The sequence below is a fragment of the Emys orbicularis genome, chromosome 5 (genome assembly GCF_028017835.1).
Source record: "Emys orbicularis isolate rEmyOrb1 chromosome 5, rEmyOrb1.hap1, whole genome shotgun sequence".
Taxonomy (NCBI): Eukaryota; Metazoa; Chordata; order Testudines; family Emydidae; genus Emys; species Emys orbicularis.
This window is the reverse complement of record NC_088687.1, coordinates 60,443,652-60,459,204: the sequence shown is the minus strand read 5'-3', so window position 1 is coordinate 60,459,204 and position 15,553 is coordinate 60,443,652. Positions and strand designations below refer to the sequence as shown.

Genomic DNA, 15,553 nt, shown 5'->3' with positions numbered 1-15,553 from the left:
CAGAACTGTGTACATAGTTGCAAAGAGCAGTGCTTTCTTTGCTTATGTATTAGAACCATTGAGAATATTAAGCTTTAAAAATATTCATGCATTAAAATTATGTAATTGTTTGGAGGTTATGGACTTAATGAAACATATATTCAGCTGTTTTCCTTTTTATTATAAATTAACTTCAATAAAGCTCATATGATATAACCTACATTTGGTGACTGACCTGTATTAAGATGATCAGAAGAAAATTTACAAAAGTATTTGACTGTTACCAGCTAGATCTTAACTTTGGAAAGCCAAACAGTCAGCAGGATTTGTAACATTTATTTAAATAAGGAATTATTTCAACTTGTGGTGTTGAATCTTTTATTGGGGGAGAAAAAGGGTGGTGCAGAAGTTACAGGGGTTAGAAGCAGCAAGTACGTTATTTCTTGCAATCTTAATGTAGATCTTGGAGATTCAGTTTCATTTTTACATTAAAAGGTGTTAGTCATAGCTATTCAGCAGAGTGCTTCTTTAAGTTTTAGAATACACAGGAGTTAAAATAAAAGCAGCTTGCAGAACTGACTCATCCTTTTGTTGTATGAAGAAGTTCCATTATTCCACTTCCATAAATGGACCCTAACATACATATATGGCCTTTCTGTGGCTTATTGGTGTTTATATAAAGATGGGTAGTATCAATGGAAGGAATTAACTGAGAATGAACACACCGTGGCCACCACATTTTTTTTTTTTCTTTTTTTGAAAACTGATAGTCAGTAATCAGGGAACACCTAAGAGAAAATGTTTACAAATATTCTCATTTGCTTTTAATCAATTGTTTTAGCAGGCATTCAGGTATTAACATTTTTCTAATTTACATACAAGCAATTATTAAAGACACTTAATGTAACTTTACCGGAAATAGTTCAGATCGTCATTTCAGAACTAAGATTACATAATTTTTATTTCTCTGCTTCATATTTAATATTCTTTGGAGGAAAAGAGAATGTATTGAAATTTAAACTCTATCCTGTGTTAGTCACATTGGTATGCAAATACCCCTCTACCCCGATATAATGCGACCCGATATAACATTAATTAGGATATAACGCGGTAAAGCAGCGCTCCTGGGGGGCGGGGCTGCGCACTCCGGTGGATCAAAGCAAGTTCGATATAATGCGGTTTTACCTATACTGGTAAGATTTTTTGGCTCCCGAGGACAGCGTTATATTGAAGTACAGGTGTACCACTAATGATGGACTTCCAACATATGAGTAAAAATTACTCAACCATGACCGTTAAAGAGCTCTTTGGGAATTTTTAAATTATATATGCATATATACTCACGTGTGTAAGTAAAATGTATAGGTGCATATACATATATAATTAAGAAAAACAAAAACCTAGAGGTTTTTAACTGTTGTGGTTGCATAACTTACTTATATGTCATTTATGTGGAAGTTCATCATTAGTGGCATTTGAGTATCAATGTGACTATCCATGGAATTGTTTATATGCACTTGGTGGGTTTCCAAAGTGCTAACTTGAAAGAAAGTGGGACTTGAACTGCATGGTCATTTGTGAATTTATGTTTTATCTCACTTCACTTGAAAATTTATGAGGAGGGTGACTTAGGGGTGCTTGAGTTGTGTGTTCCAGGGCTTGCCCCTACTGATAACACCCTTGTTGGCGTGAAAGTGCAATGCAAATTATGACAGTTACAACCTTCTGTTTTGTTTAACCTGTCAGTGGATTTCCTGGCTCAGTGCTGAGGGCAATGGTGTGTTCAGCTAGTCCATATTCACCTAAACTTAAAAGGTCAGGTTTCTACAGGCAACCCTAGTCAAAGCCTAATTGATGAGGAGGGCAGGGAGACAGAATTTACTGTTCTGTTGGCTAGTTTCATATCGTTAGGTTGTCCTGAAAGCATCAGGCAGTCACAGCCCCTTTCATGTAAGTGCTGACCCTAGACAGGAGCTGACAATCAAAGGAGGCAGCCACAGGAACCAGTGCAAGTAGGCTATTGATTTTTCAGTTAGGTCTAAGTAGTTTGTAGTATGGGTAATGGGTGACAGAGGCAGGTATGTCATTATCAATGAGCTCCAGAACAGTAGCGACAACCCTCCCTCATATTTCCTTCAGCACTGACAGTATGCACCCAGAGGTGGTCAATAAATCGCCCAACCTTTTACTGACAAGTGACTTGGAGGTGGGAGTCAAAGAGCTAAACTTCTGTACTTGAACTTGATATGGATGCTGGGAAAAGACCTCAACATTTGCACCTATGGCTTGTTAGACTAAGCTCTGTGGAGAACACACAGGACAAAACTGGTGGCAAATTTATAGCCTTTCGTGTGTGTGTGTGTGTGGGGGGGGGAATCAAACAGCATTATTTTATGCTTTATAAAATTTCAAAGTTTTTCTTTAAATCAGAAGAATAGCTTAAAAGGGTCAGCGCCTACATAAACACAGTCTGCAAGGACAGTTAGGTTAGGTTACCATGGTATGGTTTTGTTTTTACTTTAGCTTTGCTCTGCATTTAATCAAGGTATACTGCCATAGCAGTACAGCAATCATAGATTGCCATTTACAATCCACTTTTAATTCCTAGTTTCCTTTTCTTACATTTCATATGTGGAGACTATTTAAAGATATCTAAACTTACTTGTAAATCTGAACAGCTAGCAGTAACAACACTTTCTGTTCTGAGCAGCATTGCTGTTCTGGTTCATTATTGTAGTATACTACACAAACCAAGAGGAGGGAAGGTTTTACTGTTTTGAATTTTGATGGTTGTAGTTTCTGAATTTACTAGAAATGGAAGTGAATTTAGGTTTACACTTAATTAAGATAGAGTAAATGTATTCTGAAAGACATTTGGATAACTGTATACTTGTAATAAAAGGTTTATTTTTTAATGTTTGTAGAAGAAAATCAGATAACCCTTAGATGAAATTGAACATCTTAATCTAATCCTAGTATGTAATTCTCTAATATTGTTGCTTTACTTGAGGGATGTAAATTATCCTGCTTGCTTTCAGAAGTTGGAATTCAGTCAGGTTGTATGCTGTGCACAGATGTTAACAAAACAGCATATGCTTATAATTAAAAAAATCTTTAAACAAACTGAAATAAAACAGAAGAGTAAATGTTTTGAAAATCTTACTTACCATAGCAATGAGTTATTTTATCTTATTCAACAATGTTTGTAATGTTACACAAAGCAGAAGTCTGAGACTATGTATATTGAATAGCTGCTGAGGATCAAATATGAAACTTTTTCATTTGTCTGCATCTGCTAAAATTATTTTCTTTGGCTTTTAACTACAAAAAGCAATGTTGACATAGATTGAAGAAATGAAGGTAGAAATTTTCAGAGTTATGAAATATTCTTTTAAAAAAAATTAGTAGAAACTGCAAATTTTTGTAAATACATATTTGTGACTACTAGTGTTGCCTAACAAAGCTTTGGAAGATGCAAAATGTTCACCATCTTCAAGGGGGGAAATTTCTTCAGTTAGTTGGAATTACTCAAGGAGAAGATACATGTGGTGGTTGAGGTCTGATTCAAGTATTGCATATGTATTTTTCCTTTTGTCAGCAACTAGTCATTCACTATATCGTTGTAGTTTTCGTCTGTTAAACTAGGTGAAAAGTACAGCTGAATAATATGAATTATTTTTATCTTTTGTTATGAACAGGTAAAGCATCTTTTGCTGCATTTGCAGTGTCTTGCTGGCATGCTATGTAATTGCAGAAATGTAAAAAAGAGCTGCAGAAAGGCAACAAATTAAATTTTCATGAAAGAAAACTCTAATCAGCAGTGACAGTGTAAGAGAAAGATGATTGCCATTTGGTCATTGTGTAGAGACACTTAGATTTGGTGTCAGTGCTCCTGTTAATGATGACTAATGTCTTTCTTGGAGCAAATGCATGCTCAGACATACTGCTACAGTCCAGAGAAGGATCTGAGGGATAGGCACTAGTATTAGTAAGTAAAAAGGTTGTGCATCCTAAAACAAAGGCTGTCAAACTGAATTACCCAATTCTTCTGGTAGAAAAAAGAGAGAGATTTCCTAATGCCATATAACCACAGTTTTTAAAACTGTTCTAGTTCCACTGTTGAAAAAAGGTGTTCTGGGAAAATAAAAATAAAAACTCTGTTTACATAAATGCTCTCTAGTCAACTGCTTTAATTAAAATATATAGATAATGCTGACACATAAGTACACTAATCAGAAGTAAAATGCAGTAAAAAGTCATGTTTTATTTCTCATGTGAATAAACTAAATATAAATATAAAAACGAGGTAAACCTGCAGCAATTTTCTTTTCAAATCATCATGCTACATTCTGAATAAATCCTTCATAATCAAATGCAGAATGTCTCAAAAGACCTTTGCAAATTTTGAGGCTTTGGCTGTTAAATATATTGGCAAAAAAGAGGTGGCATGTGGCATTTTTTTTAAGCTTTTCCCAGAGTGAGACCTTTCAGAAGGGCATTTGCAATGCTTGTCATATTTTTTCATATACATCTTATTGGCATGACAAGTCTAGAGGACCATGAGAACACAGATGTCATTGCATTCAGACAACACTAATTACTCTGGGATTTTTGCAGCTTCAGTGCCTGCATGTAACCGTTGATTATGACTGTTTATGTGGTCTATCATGGGTACACATTGCACACTCAAATGGTGCCACTGGCCTTTTTGTTTCCTATTGTCACACAATAGGTTATGAAAAACAGTAGCAAAAAATCCCTGTGTGTCATTTTCCCTTCAGTGTTACACATTTAATGTATGTTTTGGCAAAATATCCTTTGTATTTCTATGCATTCTGCTCTTTTGTTTGATAAAATCTACTGGTATCTGTTTTCCAACCTTTTTGTAGCACTTGGGCTTCCAGTTTTCACAAGGTTCCTTTATATAGTACACTTTACATTTTGTAGTAGTCTTTCGTTTGAAATTTGAAACTCTTAGGATCACTAATTGCCCTAGTTACCTTGAAAAATTACCTATGTCTAAGCTTCAAATGGAACTGATAGATTTTTGCCAACTAGTGTCACAGTTCAGATTAAAAACCAACGATCTTATGATTGCTTTATAAAACATACTGTTAATACTTTGCATTGCTAAGGAAAATTTAACAATCTTTTCAGAACTTCTTGTTCAGTTACAATTAATGGTGCATGATTCTAACACAAAGTTCAAATGATGATTACGCCAAGGCTTTAGTTTTGTGTGAGTTTATGTATATATTTTGTAAGAAACACAATGTATGTTAATCACAGATTGGAAAATAAAAGCTCTGTTAATGTAACTTCACATGCTGATGAAGCAGAAATAGAAGCAGCTTTATCAAAGATGTATGATGAGATAAAACTGCAGTCTCTGCTGTACAGTTATAGTAATTATGACTAATGAACCGTCCAGTCTGGATGAAATGGCATGCCCACAGGGACTGTGTCCAATCAGTTGTGACTTATGCAAGCTGAACAAAACATTGATGGTGTTCCAGATTCAATATTATAACAGGAAGTGTACTCTTTGTTTGTAACATCAGTTTTGTCAGGTTATTTTCATGCAATTTAGGAATAACCAGTGTTAGTAAATAATAGTGTCGAGAATTAGGGTTTTTTAAAATGTACATATGGAGTTGCATTTCTTATTCAAGTATATGAAATCTGTGTAAAATGTATTATTGGCAAATGCTTCTGGTGGTCTATCACATAAGCTTGCTCATCTGTCATAGAATACACATTATCTTATAAAACCTTTAATATAGTGAAAGCCAAAACAAAACATAAATAAATAAATAAACCTTATCAATCATATCAAATATCCAGTTAAACATGCTGCAGCAATTTATATTTTAACACATTTCCATGAAACCTGGTACTATGCCATCTCTTGGTTTCATTTTGAAACAACCTGACATTTTGCACATGTAAGAAGACAGGTACTTTATAGCATTAGCACACGTAGAAGAATTTCTTACAGCAGGGGGATTGTTAGATAATTTAGATGTCTGAGTGTGGTGCTGAGTAAAGTGGGAATGAAATGGTATTTGACAATTGATAGGCTTAGCATAGCAATATTTAAACTTTTAATGTATTTAAAACTGCACATTTTTATAAGAGAGACAAGCTGCATAGTTTTTACCTTTCTGAGAAATCATTATCTAGACATGGAGATTCATGCTGTTGGTAAATATTAAAAACTGAAGGTGAAATACAGATTGTGTTGAAACTTTCTTGAATCAGTTATGGAGAAATGAAACAGTACAAGAAATGCTACCCTAAAAATAAGCTTGTAATAAGTCATTTAGGCCCAAATCATACAAACTCTTGTGCATTTGTAACTTTGCTCATGTAAATAAAGTTACATGTGCAAAAGTTTGCAATAAGTTAGCTATACTAATTTAATATCTCTTATGCACTCTTAAATAATTGAATGAGTAAAAGTTATTTAAAAAAACCCCAAGAAACTTTGAATCTTAGTGCATTACAAATAAAAACAAAGAAAAGTTTAAAGTATTTGCTGGAAAGTTAAATGAAACAATTTGATAAGAGTTTTTGGACTGAAATGCTGTTTAAATTTAGGGCAAGCATTTTTTGTATTGAGGAAATGCTGTGGCTCCTTAGCATATTGTGATCTTCCAAACAAAGCTGAAATCATTACAGTGCTCTAGAAGAAGCAAAGTGGATAGGCTTCAAAACTGAACTTATTATGTATTTGTTTTTCTTCGGTTATATACCTAATTGAAAGTTGTGTACTGCCTTTGATATGTCAACCTGTGCCTTCCCCAAAATTAATATTACATACACTTTTTCAAAAGCAATGCTGTTTTGAGTAATGTTTCATAGTAAGAATTTAAAAGCTACCCCTGTTTTTTCCTGTGTGTGTATATATATATATTATTTTTTTATTTTTTTTATGAAAGTGAGCAAATCATAGACTAACTCCTCCATTTTTTGCACATCACATTGGTTCTAAACAGGCCTTCAAGTGCTGTTGGGTACAAGATTGGTTTCAAATAGCTCTTAAATCAAGAATTTCTCTGTAGTTAATCCAACTTCTTTAAGACATCTTGATTCATCAATAAACTGTCATTTTGGAAAGCTTAGTATGGAAATCCTCAAAACTGCACAATTATTAGTTTAAATTAGTTCTATTGTTAGTATATAGAAGTCCCATTCAGGATTAAGGCTCCTCTGTGCTAACTCCTATGAAAACATATAAAACATGATTTCTGTCTAAGATCTTAAAATATTCCATTTTTGGTTTGTGGCTTGGAATATGAGACTTTAGTACGGGAGACTTCACTGTTAAAATTCATTGTAGACTGCTTCCCTTGATAGACTGCAGTACCTCAGCTCCAGATACATAAATACCCATTTAATGATAGCCTCTAGAAAGAATAAGATGAATAGTAATTTATTTTAATAATTTCATAGTCAGTGTTTCAGACCTATTAGAGATTATGGCTTCAGTCTGTTTCTTTTCTTTTTCCTTTTCCCTCCTGTCTTACACTAACATAGGATGAAATCTTGACCCCTTGAAATCAATGGGACTTTTACCATTGACTTCAATAAGACCATGTTTGTATAGGAGTTAGGATGAAATTCAATAAGGACAAATACAAAGTACTCCACTTAGGAAGGAAATATCAGTTGCACACATACAAAATGGGAAATGACTGACTAAAAAGGAGTACCGCGGAAAGTGATCTGGGGGTCACAGTGGACCACAAGCTAAATATGCGTCAACAGTGTAACACTGTTGCCAAAAAAGCAAACATCATTCTGGGATGTATTAGCAGGAGAGTTGTAAGCAAGACATGAAAAGTATTCCTCTCTACTCCTCGCTGATTAGGCCCAACTGGAGTATTGAATCCAGTTTTGGGTGCCACATTTCAGGAAAGATGTGGACAAATTGGAGAAAGTCCAGAGAAGAGCAACAAAAATGAGTAAAGGTCTAGAAAATGTGACCTGAAAAAATTGGGTTTGTTTAGTCTGGAAAAGAGAAGACTGAGAGGGGACATAAGTTTTCAAGTACATAAAAGGTTGTTATAAGGAGGAGGGAGAAGAATTATTGTTCTTAACCTCTGAGGATAGGACAAGAAGCAATGGGCTTAAATTGCAACAAGGGAGGTTTGGCTGGACATTAGGAAAGACTTCCTAACTATCAGGATGGTTAAGCACTGGAATAAAATGCCTAGGGAGGTTGTGGAATCTCCATCATTGGAGATTTTTAAGGGCAGGTTAGACAAACACCTGTCAGGGATGGTCTAGATAATACCTAGTCTTGACATGAGTGCAGGAGACTGTACTAGATGACCTCTCAAGGTCCCTTCCAGTCCTACAATTCTATGATTTCACCCATAATGAATTATTTGAATAGCACGCAGTTAAGAATTAATAGACTGGAATGTGTTATGTATATTATATTACTCTACCAATATAGGAGGCTGTATTAATAATCATAATCAAATTATTTTAGCTTTTTATTTGGGTAGTCTCTAGTGGTCAACTCGGACAAGGCCCCATTTATGATAGGTGCTATATAAATATACAGAAAATGAGTCCTTCCTCCAAAGAGTGTATCATCTAAAAGTATTGTATTTGGGAAATATTTTTAAGAATTTTGCATCTGCCTGATTCTGTGCTTATTATGTATGTCAAGATGAAAATTATAACTTTTACATTGTTTTTCAAAGCACTCAGCATTGGCCTAGTGAAGTCAATAGTATAGCTCCCATTAACTCCAGGCCAGTATAGAACACTTTTAAAAAAATCCCTAACTTTAAAGTACAGTTCTACTGTCTAAGGTGATTTTGTTAAAATGTCAATTGTGGAGTTCCATGTTGCACTTTCATTTCTTCCAGATCAAATACGTTCAATTTTGCAAGGCAAACATTTTTTATTCCTAATTGCTTGACCTAGAAATTCCACTTGGTATCTGGAAGTCAATCTGTGTTGTTTTTTCCTTACATCACAGCACCACTAAGAAAGACTTTGCAGGCCCAGTTGTGCCCTAGGTTAAACCTGGACAGTCCCATTGTCTTCAGATTATGCCCTCAGTTACACCTGTAATACCGTTATCCCTTTAGTGGTTAGTACACAAGGCTGGATTTAGGGGCAGGCGACTGCCTGTGGTGCTGGGCTTGGGGGGCACTAGGCTTTCAGATTTACAGATTTTAGCATGCAAATTTATATCACAGGGATAAATCATGCATGCAAATCCTGCATCTAAGTCGTGAAATGGGCTACAAATAAAAAATAAGGTATTAAAATGTTCAACAAATGGAGGGGGGAGAAGGAGCGCTGAAGGCGCTCCTTGCCTGGGGTGCCATTTGATCTCGGGATGGCCCTGTAGGGACAGGTGTAACCAATTGGCCCAGTGGTTGGAATTTAGTAAACACATCCTTGTGAATAAACAGAATTATATCTTTTATCTGTATTGTCTTTGCAGTAGTAAAAAGTAGCATATTCTTACTCTCATTACTATGGTGAGCAGATCAGATTCTTAATACACCCAGGAAGAAATCACTTTTTACATTTTACAGTCACTTTTTAGAGTGGAGCTGGATTTTCTGTAATAATCCTTTCTCTGGTTGTCCTAGTGTGTCCTCATCTTTCTTTTGACTTTTAGACTGTAAATTCATAGGGACCCAGATTGTTTTCATTTTGTTCCCTATACCCAGTGTTGGTACATAAAAAGTAAAATACCACAGGGACTAGCAACTATTCAATAGGTGTGTACATTTTATGTAATAAATGAAACAAAAGCAGGGAGTGCTGAAAAACAGGAGTTTAACTTTTTATGTCAGAATGTTGAAAATTAAGCAATTTGTACATATATATATAGAAACTTTTTGCATTTGTTTCTGAGTGGGAGACTTCTATTTACCTTTCTTTATGTGGAGGCGGCTTACACCTCCTTTATGCATGTTTACAACTTTACAATTATTTGAAATAGCAGTAAGTTCTTATAGTGGGTCAAATGATATATTTAGTACTTAGTACCAGAGGATTGTGGGTTGACTTTTAATTTGTGTAATTTGGAGATGAGGAAAAATAATACCACGGGGCAGCAAAACCTAGAGATTAGTCTGGTGTGTGCTCTAATTCTTTACATAAATAGAGCATTTGCTGACTGACAGGCTTACTGGGGTCTGTTCAGTTACATTGGATTACATCCACAGTGTGGCCTTTGATATAGTGGGCAACTGTGCTGTTATGAGATTTTAAACTGAATTGAACATATTTCACTGTTGTTTGGTATTCCTTTGCTACTTGTTTGCTACTCTCCTAATGAAAGACACATTCCTAGACTTTTATTTATCCAAATGTATAATAATCCCAGTACTGAGAGGAGATACTGCCTTGGGAACTGGTTTAAAGGAGCACTTTTCTAAAGAAGAACCCAGTTGCCAGTTGCCAGGCCTCCACTTTCTAGCAGTGCCTCATCTTAAGATTTGTTAGTCTCTAAGGTGCCACAAGTACTCCTGTTATTTTTTCATCTTAAGAGTTTTCCCATTGATCAGAGTATTGTTTTCTCAGTGTTTGTACAATGATGAATGGTTCTATCTCCTTCCCTCCATTAGGTGAGGAGTGCTTTTTTAAAGGCTCCTTCTCCATATAGCTGAGGGGTGAGTTAGAAAGATGCCTGGGGGCTAAGTTAGTTTCCAGCACAATCTGTGGAAGCTTCAGGACTGCTCTAACCTGGTCTGGCATTACACCAGCAAATGTCATCAGTACAGTGTGTTCTGTCCCTGTCCCCCCTGCCCCAGTATGCCCCCTTATGAGCCCCTTTGCTGTGGGTAGGCAAGATGAGCTGGCTAGAATTGGTCACAGTAGCTTTAGATTAGCTGAGGATTTCCCCATGCACAAGGAGTCCTCAGTTGCCCAGTTAAGGCATGTAGAGATCTCTTTGCAGAGCTTTGGTGGTTTGAGTATCTGTACTCACATTTCTTTCCCCTCCCGGGTGGTGTCTGCTGCAAACAAGCGGGACAGACGGGGCACTCAAGTGCTACCTCCAAAAATAGAGAGGCTAAGAAACTGGACCTGTTCGGACACAAAGTTTATTTGACAGGCAGCCTCCAGTTATGTATTTCTAACCAGCAGGCTCTGCTGGGGAGGTACGATTTTAACCTGTGGGACTCAATGGCCAAATTTAAGGACTCCCTGCCGCAGGAGTCAAGGCAGAAGTTCTCGCTATCCTGGAGGAGGGCAAAAGGGTAGCTAGGACCTCCCTCCAGGCAGCTCTGGATGTGGTGGACTCAGTAGCCAGAACTGTGGTTTCAGCGGTCACCATGAGGTGCTGTTCATGGCTCCAGTCATTGGGCCTCTCTTGTGAAGTGCAGCAGTCCATGCAGGACCTCCCCTTTGAGAGTATCTAACTGTTCTCTGAACAGATGGACTCCAAGCTTCACAGCCTGAAAGACTCAGGGCCACACTTTGCTCCCTGGGCGAATATAGATACCCCGGTGGGGCCAGGCAGGCCTTTCTAAGGTACGTCTAAGGGTGGTATACCAAACTTGACTCCAGATCCATCCTCCCTTTTGTTTTTGGACTGCCGTCGCCCTTCAGCCCAGCATGGTCATATATAACATTGGACGCTTGAGTGCTCAGCACTATAAGGGTATGTCTACACTACAGGATTAATTCGAATTTATATAATTCGAATTTAGGAAACCGATTTTATAAATTCGAATGTATTCGGCCACACTAGGCACCATTAATTCGGTGGTTTGCGTCCAAGCTACCATAGTAGCATCGATTTCCAGAGCGTTGCATTGTGGGTAGCTTTTACATAGCTATCCCATAGTTCCCGCAGTCTCCACCCCCCTTGGAATTCTGGGTTGAGACCCCAGTGCATGATGGGGCAAAAAACATTGTCGCAGGTAGTTCTGGGTACAGCCTCCCCCTCCCTCCCTGAAAGCAACGGCAGACAACCATTTCGCGCCTTTTTTCCTGAGTGAACTCTGCAGACTCCATTCTGCATCAAGCATGGATCCCGTTGTGCTCCAGAACGCAGTCTTGAACATTATAAACACCTCGCGCTTTCTCGTGGAGTTTATGCTTACACAGGACCAGAAAAAAGAGGCGAGGAGGAGGAGGCGGCGATTGCAGCGCAGCGACCAGCGTGATGAGGACATGGACACGGACACAGAATTCTCTGAGACCGCGGGCCCCGGTGCTTTGGAGATTATGATGTTAATGGGCCAGGTTATAGGCTTGGAACGCCGATTCTGGGCCCGGGAAACAAGCACAGACTGGTGGGACCGCATAGTGTTGCAGGTGTGGGACGATTCCCAATGGCTGAGAAACTTTCGCATGCGTAAGGGCACTTTCATGGAACTTTGTGACTTGCTTTCCCCTGCCCTGAAGCGCCAGAATACCAAGATGAGAGCAGCCCTCACAGTTGAGAAGCGAGTGGCGATAGCCCTGTGGAAGCTTGCAACGCCAGACAGCTACCGGTCAGTCGGGAATCAATTTGGAGTGGGCAAATCTACTGTGGGGGCTGCTGTGATGCAAGTAGCCAAAGCAATCACGGAGGTGCTGCTACGAAAGGTAGTGACTCTGGGAAATGTGCAGGTCATAGTGGATGGCTTTGCTGCAATGGGATTCCCTAACTGTGGTGGGGCAATAGATGGAACCCATATTCCTATCTTGGCACCGGAGCACCAGGGTACCCAGTACATAAACCGCAAGGGGTACTTCTCAATGGTGCTGCAAGCACTTGTGGATCACAAGGGACGTTTCACCAACATCCATGTGGGCTGGCCGGGAAGGGTTCATGACGCTCGCGTCTTCAGGAACACCAATCTGTTTAAACGGCTGCAGCAAGGGACTTACTTTCCGGACCAGAAAATAACCGTGGGGGATGTTGAAATGCCAATTGTTATTCTTGGGGACCCAGCCTACCCCTTAATGCCATGGCTCATGAAGCCATACACAGGCAGCCTGGACAGGAGTCAGGAGTTGTTCAACTACAGGCTGAGCAAGTGCAGAATGGTGGTAGAATGTGCATTTGGCCGTTTAAAAGGTCGCTGGCGATCCTTATTGACTCGCTCAGACCTCAGCCAAACCAATATCCCCATTGTTATTACTGCTTGCTGTGTGCTTCACAATCTCTGTGAGAGCAAGGGGGAGACCTTTATGGCAGGGTGGGAGGCTGAGGCAAATCGCCTGGCTGCTGATTACTCGCAGCCAGACACCAGGGCGATTAGAAGAGCACACGATGAAGCGCTGCGCATTAGGGAAGCTTTGAAAACCAGTTTCATGACTGGCCAGGCTACAGTGTGAAATTTATGTTTGTTTATCCTTCCTGAAAACCCGCCCCCTTTATTGACTCATTCTCTGTAAGGAACCCACCCTCCCCCTTCCCCCAGCTTGCTTTCAAAGGAAATAAAGTCACCATTGTTTAAAAATCATTTATTCTTTATTAATTGATTATAAAAAGAGGGAGAGAACCTGAGTGGGGTTTGGGAGGAGGATCAGCGGGAAGGAAAAGCCCAGTAAAAAAAGGTTAAGAAAATGGCAGCCTTTTGCTTGGGCTGTCCACTGGGGTGGAATGGGAGGGTGTACGGAGCCTCCCCCCCGTGTTCTTACACATCTGGGTGTGGAGGCTATGGAACATGGTGAGGAGGTAGGGGGGTTATACAGGGGCTGTAGCGGCACAGAACCTGAGTGGGGTTTGGGAGGAGGATCTGCGGGAAGGAAAAGCCCAGTAAAAAAAGGTTAAAAAAATGGCAGCCTTTTGCTTGGGCTGTCCACTGGGGTGGAATGGGAGGGTGTACGGAGCCTCCCCCCCCGTGTTCTTACACGTCTGGGTGTGGAGGCTATGGGACATGGTGAGGAGGTAGGGGGGTTATACAGGGGCTGTAGCGGCACTCTGTTCTCCAGCAGCCGTTCCTGAAGCTCCACCAGACGCCGGAGCATGTCTGTTTGCTCACGCAGCAGCCCCAGCGTTGCTTCCCGACTCCTCTGATCTTCCTGCCGCCACCTCTCATCTCGAGCGTCTCTCCTCTCCTCACGTTGGTCCCTTCTGTCCTCACGGTCACTGGCTTCTTTCCTATACTTGCAAACCGTCTCCTTCCACTCATTCAGATGAGCTCTTTCATTCCTGGTGGATTGCATGATTTCGGAAAACATCTCTTCTCTCGTCTTTTTTTTACGACGCCTTATCTGGGATAGCCTTCGGGAAGGAGGAGGGAGGCTTGAAACATTTGCACCTGCTGGAGGGAGTGAAAAAAGGAGAGAATTTTTTTAAAAGATACATTTTTCAGAACAATGCTTATATTCTTTCACGGTGTATACTATTCACATTACATAGCACATGTGATTTCTGTGCAAGGTCGCATTTTGCCTCTTAATATTGAGTGCCTGTGGCTTTGCTGCTAGAGATCACAGACGCAGGTCGGGGCAACAGAATTCACCTTGCATGCTGCCATGGTAAGCCACTGTCTTTAGGCTTCTGCGCCCTGCTTTCCCACATACCAAGCAAAGCCCGTTGTGCTGCAGTTTTCCTGTTAGCTTGTTTTCTGCTGCTGAAGGTTAACACCCCCCCCCCCCCATCCAATTCTCTGGGATGAGTGCTTTCTCCCTCCCCCCACCGCGTGGCTGGTATCAGGGAAGATCCCTGCAGGAACCAAACTAACACCCCCCCCCCCCCCCACCCGCCATGAATTCTCTGGGATGAGTGCTTTCTCCCTCCCCCCACCGCCTGGCTGGTATCAGGGAAGATCCCTGCTAGCAAAACGCGAAAAGCTCTGGGCCAATCCTCCCCCCCCCCTTTGCACTTGGCTAAATGCAGGGAAGGATTTCTTTTCAGCCACAGGCAAACAGCCCAGTAGGAACGGCCACCTCAGTCCCCTTAATTAAATTCCCTTATTTCAACCAGGTTACCCTAAGCGATATCACTCTCCTGAGGATTACACAGCAAGATAAAGAACGGATGTTGCTTGAATGCCAGCAAACACCGGGACCATACGCTGCCAGGCTCTGTCAGGCAATGATACCAGATTACTTGCTACTAGCATGGCGTGGTCAAGTGTCCTACCATGGAGGACGGAATAAGGCTGCACTGCCCAGAAACCTTGTGGCAAGGCTTTTGGAGTACCTCCAGGAGAGCTTCATGGAGATGTCCCTGGAGGATTTCCGCTCCATCCCCAGACATGTTAACAGACTTTTCCAGTAGCTGTACTGGCTGCGAATGCATCCCAAGTGCTCAGGGCAAATTAATCATTAAAAATGCTTGCTTTTAAACCATGTTTTCTATTTTAAAAGGTAAACTCACCTGAGGTCCCTTCCATGGGGTCATGGTCTTGGGTGCTGGCTTGGGAGGGTACTTCAGTCAGGGTGAGAAACAGTTCCTGGCTGTTGGGGAGAACGGAGAGCTGGGTGCTCTCTGCCAGCTCGTCCTCCTCCTCCTCCTCTTCCCCTTCCACGGAATCATCAGGTGTACCTGATGAGATTATCCCCAGCTCGGAATCCACAGTCAGAGGTGGGGTAGTGGTGGCGGCCCCCCCTAGAAATGCATTTAGCTCAGCGTAGAAGCGGCATGTCC

At 40.3% G+C, this 15,553-nt stretch overlaps 1 protein-coding gene across 1 annotated transcript in view; it reads left to right on the top strand.

Annotated features, from left to right (window-relative positions):
- Positions 1 to 15,553, top strand: part of LRBA (LPS responsive beige-like anchor protein) — a 576,728-nt gene that overhangs the window by 339,844 nt on the left and 221,331 nt on the right. The gene's annotated exons all lie outside the window — the stretch shown is intronic.